Here is a 13,737-nt window from a genome sequence, read left to right on the forward strand (position 1 = left end):
TTCTGGTTTCTATCTTAGTATTTATAATAATACCATGTATGTATTTATTTACAGATCTTCTTCTGATAGGCACTAAGGTCTCTGAAATCAGGGACAATGCCCTTGTCTTCTCTGCATCTCATATGTATAAGTGTGTGACACGTGGACATCCAAAGAATGTTCATAAATGAACAAATGAATGAATAAATGAGTACATTAAGCTCAAGACAAATAACAAATCACCTATAGACATGGATCCCAAATGACAAACCAAGGATTCATTACATCAGATGTTAAGAAAATAGAATGAGCTAGGCCTGGTGGCACATGCCTGTAATCTCAGCAAACTGAGAGGCTGCAGCAGGAGAATTGCAAGTTCAAGGTCAGCCTTATCGACTTAATGAGGCCCTAAGTAACTCAGCAGAGCTCTGGCTCAAAAACATAAAAGGGCAGGGAATATAGCTCAGGGGTAAAGTCCCCCTGGTTTTCAATCTTGGAAGAAACAAAGGACCTAAGAAGGGAGGGGGAGAGAGAGAAAAAAAAAGAAGGAGGAGGAGGAGGAGGAGGAGGAGGAGGAGGGAAGGAAGTACAGGAAGGAAGGAAGGAAGGAAGGAAGGAAGGAAGGAAGGAAGGATGGAAGGAAGGAAGGGAGGGAGGGAGGGAGGGAGGGAGAAAAGGAGGAGGAGGAGAAAGAAAAGAAAGGAGGGAGGGAGGGAGAAAGAGAAAGAAAGGGAGGAAAAGGAAGGAAGGGGAAAGAAGAAAGGAAGGAGAGGGAGAGAGAAGGAGGAGGAGGAGAAAGAAAAGAAAAGAAAGAAAGAAGGAAGGGAGAGAGGAAAAAAGAGAAAGAAGGAAGGCAGGAAGGCAGGCCAGCTGGCAAGCAGAATGCTCCTCAACTCTGTGCCTAAAAATTCCATTGTGTACTCTCTGGGATCTAGAAAGCTCTTCACAGGGAATGTTCTTAACCAGCTAGGTTTGGGAACCACCATTCAGAAATGTTTCTTAACCTTCTTTCAAAGGATACAGACTTGATAAATTCCCATTAGAAACAATAGTGATCTCAGGTGGAGGTAAGCAAAAGAAAAAGTCAACAGGGCAGTGATTTTCAAAGGTGAGTAGGCTGAAATCAGCTGAGAAACTCAAAAATTAAAAAATAATCATTAGGGCTGGGGATGTGGCTCAAGCGGTATCACGCTCGCTTGGCATGCGTGCGGCCCGGGTTCAATCCTCAGCACCACGTACAAAGAAAGATATTTTGTCCGCCGAAAATTAAAAAATAAACATTAAAAAACTCTCTCTCTCTCTCTCTCTCTCTCTCTCTCTCTCTCTAAAAAAATTATTAAAAAATTTAAAAATAATCATTAAAAAATACCCTGATGAGTCCCACCTCTAGAGATTCTGATCTGGCATCTGTGTCAGTACTGGGAAGTTCCAAGGTTCTCTGGGTAGGGGAATAACCCATTAATTGAATCAGTTATCTAAACTAGTGGTTATAACACTTCATGATTACCTAGAGGGCTTGCTAGTAACAAATTCAGAAGTTGTAAAGCATCACTGAAGAATCTGTGTAAGAAACAGTTTCCTAGGTGATGCTGATGTTCCTGGTCTTGGGGCCACACCCTATGAACTACTGTCCTAGACTGCTATTACTGGTAAGAACTTATTAAAACACTGTGTCTGTAGTACTAGGTGAAGGCAAAACTTTGTGGAGGAAAAATATGTTAGAGATGAAGAACAGGCAAAGAATTTCATAGGAAGAGTAGCACTATTAGTTCAGGTAATTTAAGTCAGCAAATTGACTTTAAGAAAATAAGTGTTTGGGCTGGGGATGTGGCTCAAGCGGTAGCGCGCTTGCCTGCCATGCGTGAGGCCCGGGTTCGATCCTCAGCACCAAATACAAACAAAGATGTTGTGTCCACCGAAAACTAAAAAAAAAAAAAATTAAATATTAAAATTCTCTAAAAAAAATTTTAAAAAAAGAAAAATAAGTGTTTGCTTCTGCTTCCAGGTATAAAGTGAATAAAAGAATAAAAATGATCTGAGAATAAAAATGATCTAAGATTGAGTTTTTCACTAGACTCAATCCATGCTCTGAAACTAATTGCATATTAGTACTTCACAGTTTGAATGCTGCTTTCACATCTTATAAAACTGTTTTTGATCCTCACAGAAACTTTCAAGGTGGATACAATGAGTATAATTTCATTTCAAATGAGAACAGGGTCAAAGAAATCATGTAATCTGTAGCTTTAAAGCTAATAAAGAGCAACCCCAAAGCAAACACTCTAGTGATATCGTGCCCAGTACTTTCTCTACTAAAACATTGTCCATTCACTTCTTCTCTAGCCCTGGGCCACACTAGAGGATTTACCATGTAGGTGGGCAGGACGCCTAGAATTCTTTAGGCAGTTTTGATTAATACCCTGAATGTTTGAATGGGCCAGGACCAAGTGAGTTTCATGCTAGCTCTTCCAACTATATAGAAAATGTTATAAGCCAAAGCCCCTGCCAGGACTCCATTAGTTAGACAACTTACATTCAAAACCAATACCCTAAAGAGATTATGAGTCAGAATAAATGTGAACTCTCATGGCAAGCAATTTAGGAATTCCTTTCCTCTTCTAATATTTTTATATGTATTTCTTCATCTCATCTATAACCTCTTTGTAACTTAGGTACCACTCCACTGATCAGCTTGGTCTGTAACAACAGATTCCTAATCTTTAGCACATAAAATTATGGGCTAACACACATGAAATCACAGACTTATTAGTTTGTTATTTGTATCAATTTTGGAAGGGATCTGAAAATAGAAATTGTATAACTAATAAAACAATTCTGCGAAGAGTTAAACTTATTTTCATTTGCACACTCAAAAATTCACTGAAGGCTAACACTCTTGTTTATTTGCATTTTGGATTGGAAAGCTGTTTGGATTTTTGTTTTTGGAATTTGTAATAACAAAAATAAAGTTTAAAACAGAAAAGTGCTAACTGCCTGCTACATGAATAATATATAATTTCTTTTGAAATATTACTGAAACAAATGACTCCCAGAACATTCAATCACAAGCATCTAGAAACCATACCATATTTTCAAGTTAAATATGATAAAATTCTAGACTTACCTTCTTTATCAAAATGAATTAATTATAATATTTCAATTAAAACTTTAATAGATCAATATTTTAGAGGGGCAGACTCCACTTCATCACAATAAACATTAAGCCCAGGAACCACACAGCATAAAGCCTAGAGTACTTTGACAAATTAAAGGAAACCATTAGGCTGATGGAAGGCTTGTTCTGGAAGTACTTATGGTTGTAATCCACAGAGATGCAGGATGACTTTCTGAAGAATGCTACATCTCAAGAGGAGACAGCGGTGGGGGGAGGGGGCACAGCCCAGAACACTCCAATAGGGTTCATTTACTGTTTATTTTACAAACTGAAGACTCATGAAGTAATTTTTGCAATTCAGTTTCAAGTAAATTTTTTACTAAAAAAGAAACAAAACTCGAAGAACTCTCATGAAATAGTATTGGTATCTCAGGGATAGTCTCTGTACATTTGAACTGTAACTAGCACCAAAATTTGGCTACTGAGGGTAAAAAGCACATTTCACAAAGGTACAGATGAATAATGGTGGTAAGGAGGTTGCATTATAATGTCATGCCTAAATACTGAAAACATTAAACTTACAGCAGCTGCTTGCTTGTGCTTTTGGTCATTTATTAGACCAAATAATAAAAGTTCTCATCTTTGCAGCTAAGTGTTTATGTCCAAACCCAGCAAGGTTGTAAAGTTGTGGAATGGTGCACAACTTACAGTCATCTCCTTTATTTCACAAAACATCTCTCAGCAGGGGATAGACACAGTCTTAGGGATGAGGCCAGGAAGAGACAGACGTCGACAAAGTAGAGAAAATAAGACAAAGCAACCAAATAATTCTGTTTCTTTTCTGGTGTCTAGACATGAAAATTTGAAGAAAATAGTCTGCAGAAAGAGGAGGAAGGATGAAGTCAGCACAGAGAAAGGCAGTTTCAGTACCTGCCTTAGGCCCTGCTGCACTCCTGCCTTTGGGCTCTGAGGGACCCAGAGCCTGAGAAACATTTTCTCTTTTCTAGCTATCCTAGGTATTTAAGCAGCATGTGCCCACACACACCCACTAAATACAAAGTAGAGAAAGATACGGGTCTGTGCTGACTTTTATTTAAGATGAAAATAAGTTAATAATTATTGCTTTTTATTCTCTGGATGGTTCATTCCATTAAGGTGAATCCCTATTCCAGATTGGACTTTCAGGACAGACCTCAAGGGTGAACTGTTTACCCTTGAGTTCTCAGGAAACAGAGTAAACTACAACTAGTTGACTGGCAGTATCCACTTGACCTAAATAAACAGGCTTACCACATGTGCAAATAACTAGTAGGAGGAAAGACCACAGTTTTCTGCTCTGTCACCTTTTTCTTTAAAACTGTAACTGCACAGATTAGTCTTACAACAAAACAGCAGCTTCCTGTAATACCCTCTCAATTCTTCACTTCAGAGGCAATCACTTTAAATTCTTTTAGTTGCTTCTTCTGATATTTTACTCTACATTTCTAAATAATAAGCTCACTCATTTATTGAGTTTCTTCATTTTCGTATATTATCTTTTGACTTACTACTATGAGGAATGAGGTAAAACAATATCTACTTAAGAAAATACAAATATATACAACAAAATCTACTCAGTTGCCTTATTAAACTTACAAAACAGAATTTTTTAAAAATTATAATGCAAATTAACTGACAAAATCCATAAATTTTCTGTTGGAACTAATCAGCACAATTCAAAGTTCAAAGCAGTGACTTATACTGCATTAAGCTAAGGCTTAACATTCCGCACTCCTTTTACAGCTATCTATTTATTCATGTGCTTGCATTAGGTTATGAATTAGACATGGATTTGGTTTGATTCTTAAAGAAAAATGTTAATACTAAAAATCTTGGAAAATGTTCTGCAGTTATAAATCAAGCTATTTAAAATCAAAAGCCTTATATATTCCTTTCTATAATACATATTCTTTCATTTTATAAGAAATTCTGATTTTCCACTTGGATTTAACTTATAAAATTACACTTCATTTCATGAAAAGATCTTTTGAGTATGACAATAATTGACAAAAGAATTTATTTTGGGACACATTAGCAAACTAACTTTTTGAAAAAATATTTATTTTTTAGTTGTAGTTGGATACAATATCTTTAATTAATTAATTTATTTTTTAAAATGTGGTGCTGAGGATAGAAAGCAGGGCCTCGCCCCTGCTAGGCAAGCACTCTACTGCTGAGCCACAACCCTAGCCCCTAACATAACAAATTTACAGGAGTTGTTGCTACATACATACAAACATCTTAGCCCATGTATACAGAAAGCTCAGAGATTATTCAGTGTATTAAATATCAAATGACTAGAAAAAAAATGCCTCATTAACTTTAGTTAATTATAAGAATATTGATATGATGGTTCCAAGTTAAATGGTATACTTCTCAATCTACCTAATAATGACTCAAAAACAATAGAACAGCATGATTTGTCCTTGAAATATTCTCTCTCTCTCTCTCTCTCTCTCTCTCTCTCTCTTTTTGGTACTGGGGATTAAACCCAGAAGTGCTTACTACCACTGAGCCACATTCCTGGCCCTTTTTAAATTTTAATTTTGACACAGGGTCTTGCTAAATTGCTTAGGGCCTTGCTAAATTGTTGAGGCTAGTCTTAAACTTGTAATCCTGATGCCTCAGCCTCCTGAGTCACTGGAATTACACGCATTTGCCACTGCACTCAGCTTCCTTGGAAAATATGTTCTCACCCAAACAAGACTTTTCATACTAAATTCAGTTTTATTAATAATTACTCAAAACATAACTAAAGTAAAACCCCTATTAAAATATCATTGTTTGTATTTTAGTATATTTAGTATTACATATACTAAATATATTTAGCATACTAAAATATATTTAGTACTAAAATATCTTTGTAAGAATTAAACAAACATGGAAATGCAAATATTCTTCTTAAATAAGAAACCAAAGACAACTACATTGCAATGCTTTCCTAATGTCAGTGATGAAGTCAGGCAAACCTCTGCTGCAAAGTAAAAACTGTGCTAGGGTTACAGAGACATTTATATCTAAGAAAGGATAGAATATTAAACAAATCTTCCATCACTTAAAGAACTAAATTGTACTTCCTGCAAATGTTAACAATTAGCATCTATCCTTAGCCTCAATATATCTGTGGTTTGATGAAAAATGTACCAGAATTAAAAACAACTGTCTCAAAAGATGAATCATTTGAAAATGCATAGGAGCTCACATTCAACCACATTTCTTATCTATTTACTTTGACTGACCTTTTTTTGTGGGTAAGGGGAACTAGGTAAAGTTGAAATGAAAGGTTTGTGAGACAGAGTACATATTCAGCTATACTATCTGTTTACTTTGGCTGACCTTTTTTTTATGGGGAAGGGGAAGAAAGAGAAGTAGCTGCCCATAGAAATCTCTGTGCTAATAAACATAAGGATCAAAAAAGCCCATCAACCACACCAAAGCTAAAACACTGACTATATAAAGGCAGATCCCTTGAGAGGGACTATGACAATGATAAAAGGAATTTGTAGGGCTGCTTTGTTAAGATTCCACATTAGCTATAATCCAACTGAGGATCATTTTCCTGATTATAAGAACTTAATTTTACTTTAAATTAAATATTAAATATCACACTATTAAAAAACATTAGTAAGAAACATTCAATGTCTTATTTTGCACGAGTAAAGTTTACTTTTTTCTCAAATGTTTTTGCTTTGAAAATTATCAATCTACACAAAAATTCAAAGACTAATATAATGAACACCATATGCCCTTCATCTAGCTCACAAATTGTTAAATTTTCCACACTTTTTTTTATCTTGTCTCTCTACAAATATACCTACAAAACAATATTTCTGCTGAACCATTTAAAAATAAATTGCAGACATTGCATCTTGAGTTATCACTGTGATTTTGCTGTTTTTTAGCAATTTGATCAGAACTACAGGAACATATTTATAGTGATTTGGTACTAAGCACAAATTCTGAAATATATACATATATATGTGTATACATATATATGTATATACATGAATGAAAATGATAATGAAACTAAAACTTATTGAGTGCCTAATATGGGCCAGGCACTATGAAAAGAATTTCCACATATTGATATTTAAATCTCATAATAATATATTTTATGATAGAAGAAATAAAGACTCAGAAAGGTTAATTGGCTTTATAGAGATTAAATATAACTAAATAAGATAAAATTATATATTAAATAACTAAATATTTGTTATCTATAAATGTAAAATATAGCTGGTAATGGAAAAATCTAGAAATTTAAAGTTTTCAATTATACATGCTGCCTCCCTAAGAATTAATAAACAAGCACATAATAAACAGTAATTTAGAGGAAAGACTTAAATTGATTGAAATGAAGTAGAAGTAGTCACTTGATTATGAATTTGCATAAAATGCCCCATACACTTTCAACTCTGTGTAATGTAACCATTCTTCCGGCTCCTGCTGCACCATATTCACAAAGCTTGCTTCCCTATCTCATCTTCCACAGTACCATAAAAAGTCCTATTCACAAAGCTCCTCAGTGGCTGTAAGCAATATAATTGTCTTATTAATGTAATGTTAGATAAAGCATGAATGATTAATATCTCAACTCTCCCTGAGGTACTCACCTTTTAAAACAGGAAAGTTATTGTTACTACTAGCATTCTCATTTAAAACATCAGCTATTTTTTGAGCACTAAGTATGTGCCAAGAACATTTATACATACTATTTCATTTTATCCTCTGAACATCCCACAATGCAGGTATCATTTCCTATATTTCATGGCTAATATATTGAGGAGGCAGTCTTTCACAAGTCTTATTGACTCAAAGGCCCATATGCTCATCACACTAGAAAACAGATGTCTAATCTACAAATTTTCCCAAAGAGCAAGAGATGGGGCAACCACTATTAGGGTCCCTTCTTGCCCCTGCAAGAGGTCAGTTTCTATTCTTCACACTTGAATAAATCCTATTCCTTTCACTCTTGGGAAAAAACAAAACAAGCACAGAATGTGGAGAGACAGGGCTGATCCTAGATAACTTCCTACTTCTACTTTGTATTTCTCTTCTACCCCTAAGGGTAGAGGACAAGAAAAGGCCAGGTGGAGGCTGACTGCCTTTGCTGTTATAAAATATAAATAGATTACTTCTTCATTGAAGACTAGAGATGACATGGGCCTCAAGCCCTAAGAGATGATCTTTTGTCACCAGCCATTCTGCCATTAATACTGACAACAGAACAAACCCTTATATATAGCACTTTCTAAGTGCCAGCATTTGTGTATGGTAACTCATCAAATCATCACAAGAATGCCGTGTTGTATGTACTATTATCTCCATTTTACAGACAAGGAAACTGAGCCATACAGTTTTAAAATAACTTGTTCAACTTTATATAGCTAGTAGAAGACAGTCTGGCTCCACAGTCTGTGATACCTAGGAATATGCCAACCTGTAATTAATCCATTGACTATGCCTTCCATTACTTCATAACTAGATTTTTAAGTATATATTTACACCAAATTGACAGGCTTAGGATTCCCTTAAACATGCTTCTATTTCTCCCCAAGCCTTCATTTTTACCATTTCCTCAGCAAGATATTCCAATTTTTCTACTACAATGGCTAGCAGATAATATTCTACAAATATATATTAATTTTATGACAGAGCATAGCTGTACAACTTTGTAACTGAAAAGTGGTTTAACATTTGAAACATTAATATTGAGAGTATAGGCAGAGACCCCCATCATGCAAACTGTGGATGAGTACAGTTTGATTATTACTGAAATTAAAATTCTTTTCATATTTTTCTTGCCGAAAAAAAATGTTAGTCTAAAAAAATTAAGTGCTTCATTTAGAATATTATTACCAAAGACCATGTATAAAAAAATGTTTATTTTAAAAGTTAGAATATTTTTGCAGTATCACAAACCTGAAGAGTGTTAACTATGAGGCTAAATTGATCATTTTAGCTTTAGCAATGTATGAAAGTTATTAAAGAAGCAAATTTGCTACGATGTGGAACAGCAAAAATCTTCTTCTTCATGAAAAAGCAACTGTTGTTTGGTTGTAACACATACCTGGCTTGCTGATTTTGGTTTTAAAATCTACTTGGTATGGGGGCTGGGGTTGTAGTTCAGTGGTAGAGCACTTGCCTAGCATGTGTGAGGCACCAGGCTCGATCCTCAGCACCACATATAAATAAGCAAAATAAGGGTCCATTGACAACTTAAAAAATGTTTTTTAAAAAATCTACCTGGTATGAAACCAAAACATGCACTCAAAATTCAAATCATGCTTATACAGGGTTGGCACAGTAAATGTGGCCTGGCAGGAATAAGAAGTAACCTAATCAAGAGTGTATCAGGAGAAGGAGACTTAAAATCTATGATGATAAAACTCATAGAAATATGGATAAAATTTACTATGATACATTTTAGATTTAGTGTTACCTTGGGCTAAGTTTAGAAAGAACTAAGGTATGCAGATACTCCTCAACTTATGATGAAACGAGGTTACATTCTAATAAACCCATCGTAAAGTGAAAATGTAAGTTAAAAACACATTTACTACACCCTACTCAACACTCTAGCTTAGCAACAGCACACTGTAGAGTATCCACTACTTCTTCTCATCATGGTGGGGTGACTGGGAGCTGCAGCTCTGCAGCGGCCCAGCATAGAAAGAAAGTATTGTACCATTATCAGGCTACCTTTCCAAACCTAGTAAAAGATCAAACTTCAAAATTCAAAGTATGATTTCTGCCAAATGAGTATCACTTTCATATCACAGTAAAAACAAAAAATCTTAAGTAGAACCAGCATAATTTGGGGATCATCTATATTGTTATAAAATATACTACTCATTAGCTGAAGAGAGTGTGGCTATTTTTCATAAAGCTTGAGTTTTTATGTAACCTAAACCAAACTACACAATTTAAAACATTGGGTTTTTTATATATAATATATATATTAGTTTTTAGATATTCATTACATATTCAGTGAAACACAACATAACGAGCTACTGTATTAGTAAAGGATACGATACATATACTCATCTATCATCAATTTTGATATAGCACCTACCATGTGAACTATTTTTAAATGAAATTTTAAAAGTTTCAAAAAAACGAAACAAAATCTAAACATGGGCAACTCAATATAAACTCAATATAAACTATATCTGAAGAACTTGTATTATAAATATTAGCAACCCAAAATCTAAATGAAATATCTGTATAATTATCAGTGCTAAAAATTGAGCCACTTACTCCTGGTCTTATACCTTAAATCTGTTTTCTTTCTGTTAAAATCATTTTTCTGGCACTAAAATATCATCAATTCAATCAGATTTAAAATTCTTCAGAGGATAAATTTAACTCATATCACATGGGGCAAAAATCTACCAAATGTACCTTTTTTGAACTTTCCAATCAATGGTCACCAAACACAAATAAGGAGAGACTAGATTCACACAAGCTATTAGTACGATTAGTCTTACTGTCTATATGCATTGAGAGTTACAAATATACATATATTTATACACAAAAAAATATTCAAAATGAAGGCTTGTCAAATGACTTTGTTTTTCTTTTATTTTTATTTACCTTTTTACAGGAAAGTCTTTGATTATCCTATATTGAATGATCACTACTAGCCACTAACACCTGGGTCAAAAGCTCTTAAAAGAAGTCACAGCTAGAAAAGGATTGTTGGAAATTATTTCTTAGAAGGATATGTGAAAAAGCCTTAAACTAAAGGTGGATCACCACGTTCCAGGGGAAAGAAATTCCATGACAAAGTATAGGAAAGACTAGCGGAGAATCAGAAAAGAAAACCATAACACTGGAACAGAAGTTTCCAGGAGGAAGATTTGATCAACCACGTAAAATACAGCAGCAAGGTCCTGAAGTATTGACAAATAGACTGGATTTTGTATTACAAAAATCACTCATGGCTTTAGCCAGGGCAATTTCAGTAAAGAAGGGCTGAAGCCAGTGTGGGGTTGGGCATAAATACAGATATAGCCTTAAGTGTCTAAACCTATAAGCTTTCAAGGGTCTAAGACCTCAGAGCTGAAAATTAAAAATAATTTCTTAAACTAAATTAACAATTTAACATCATTAATTGATAAATTTGGTTTTCAGAAATATTTTCTTCTTGAAAATAATTTCTACATCAGATTTTTTTACTTCATAAGAATTCCTGAGTATGCATGATGATTGCCAGAAAATCATAATCAATCATTAGTGAGAAAGCCTGCCAAAGCACTTCAAAAGCAAAAGTTAAAAACCTTTTCAATGTACCTAATCCTGTTTAAGCAGTGAGGCAGATACATTTTATAGGTTCAAATTTATCAAGTAAGACTTACAAAGCAAACAACCCTGGGATGACAAAGGCCCTGAAAAAGGCCTGCTGAATGGAACCATAAAGGGACCTTAAAAGCTGGCTAAGAAGGCAAGAACAGTATAAGACAGAAGGAAGATACAGGACCAATGGAGAAGCTGAAGACTGAAGAAGTCAAGAGAGTCATAGAGTGATGATAAAGGAAGGACAAGAGGTAACTTTGTAGAAATGCAGTTCTGAAAGCAACAGGAGTATAAAGGATTAAGAGCACCTGTGCCCAGGGGTTCCAAAAATAAAAGGAAGAATAGAGAGGTACAAATATAGATAAATTTGCAGATTTGATTGGAAACTTGAGATTTGTGCTTGAGCTCTACAATTATTTTTTAAAAAGAAGTAAGAGATAGTCTTTTGCTAAAAGTTCAGGGCATAGGCTTGGGAAAGTAGCTTCAAGGCAAAGGTTGGGAATAGTAATTAAGAATTATCTCAGTATTTTAAAGCATGACTTCTTATATAATTCTTGTGATCACTTTGTGAGCTTGTGGGAATAGATATTACTAATTTCCATACAACATATGAAGAAACTTAGACTCTTAAGTTATATACATATTAACTTATTGAAATATCTTTTTCAACTAAACATTAAAGATCTCTTATTATTTAACTATACTCAATTTTTCCATATGCTTAAAAATATAATTCTGGTAACTTTGACTTAGAACCACAATCATCTCCCAGGAGTACTAAACATGTCTCCTTCAATCTCTAGTCTTGCTCAGAGTTCATAAAAGACACAGCCTACATCTTAAAAGCAAAGAGCAAAGCAAAAATGTGAGGCAAAAATTGTGATGATTTATGAGCATACTAGTACCTACAATATTTTAGAGCAGTGTAGTTCACATTCAGTTTGTATCAAATATTCCTGAGAAAATTTTTATCTGCAAAAGTAAGGTATTTCCTAACTGTTTATTTAGGAATCCTGACATGCCTAAATAAAACAGCGGATTAAGATCATAGTGACAATTACAAAAAGAAAGTATGGGGTAGTCATTTACTAAGTCTCCCTTTTATTGAAAAACAAACCACTAAAGTGAATTTAAGATGTCCCTTGATTGACAGGGCTCCCAAGTCAGAAAGACCCAATTAAAACTGTTAAGAATACTAAAAGTGAGATCACCAAAAGATCAATACCCAATCTCAAATTGGTTAAAAGTTCTATGATCACTTTCAGACACCTTGAAATGCAAGGACCAGATTCTCTATCTGGAAATCCCTTTTGATCCTACTGTGACTTACGTGAAAGAGAAGATTCTAAGTTTTCTCTTTACCCTGTTTAGCCTATACATTCCCAGTCATCCTCTCCTTCTACAGTTTCTGAGACATACTGCTTACTGTTCCCTTCTGTTTCTGGTGGGTTATTCCTTTCTTCCCTCCAACATTAATTCCCTCCTAAAAATACAATCTTTTTGCTCTGCTTTCTTTATTCTTTTTCCCTTTTAGTATATTCATTTTCATGGAATGAATGATCAGCCTTCAAACCCCCAGCCAAGGATCTAGCTCCACAGTTCCAGTTTGGAAATGTCTGGCGTGGACAGAGAAACTGACAAATTTCTTCCTGTCTGTCATTTTGCCATTCTTTGGCTCCCAAGCTTTATAATCAGTCCCCACTATTCTATACAGACTATTTAAACACAAAACAAAACTTGGCTACAGCATAATTTCAATTGAGAAGTAGGAGCATCAGTGTGATTATATTTCCTAGTTTGTCTGTCTTCTTGTATTGAATCAGTCAAAAAAAACCAAGTTAGGGCATGTAATTTCTCTCAAAGCATTATTATAATCTGTTCTATTAGAAGTACATTTTATCCAAACAAAGTTATACAGATTCTACCTCATCAAATACTGACTCAGAAATAAAGGAAAGGAGATCGGGTAGCTGAAGCAATAAAGTCAATACAAATTTAAAACTCTTTGTGTATCTTCACAAAAACCAATCCAGAACAACAAGAAGAACAAATAAAACTACACAGAACACAGGTCTTCAACACATCTAAACTTCAAATTACCTATAAGAAGAAATATAAATATAATCCCACTGAGCTGTCTCCCACATTCTAGCTATAAGCCTTTGTGGACAACAAAGGCAGTCCAGGGAAGAAGGAATAGAACAGAGAAAGGACAGAGGAGCCAGAATCAGGGCTAACACTGATCTAAAATCACTACTAGAAAGAAAAGGCTCTCACATGAATGAAAATATCGAAAAAGGATAATG

At 34.5% G+C, this 13,737-nt stretch overlaps 1 protein-coding gene across 2 annotated transcripts in view; it reads right to left on the reverse strand.

Annotated features, from left to right (window-relative positions):
* Pex7 (peroxisomal biogenesis factor 7) overlaps nucleotides 1-13,737 on the reverse strand; it is a 65,004-nt gene that overhangs the window by 19,917 nt on the left and 31,350 nt on the right. The window lies entirely within an intron of this gene.

The sequence above is a fragment of the Callospermophilus lateralis genome, chromosome 6 (assembly GCF_048772815.1).
Source record: "Callospermophilus lateralis isolate mCalLat2 chromosome 6, mCalLat2.hap1, whole genome shotgun sequence".
Lineage (NCBI taxonomy): Eukaryota > Metazoa > Chordata > Mammalia > Rodentia > Sciuridae > Callospermophilus > Callospermophilus lateralis.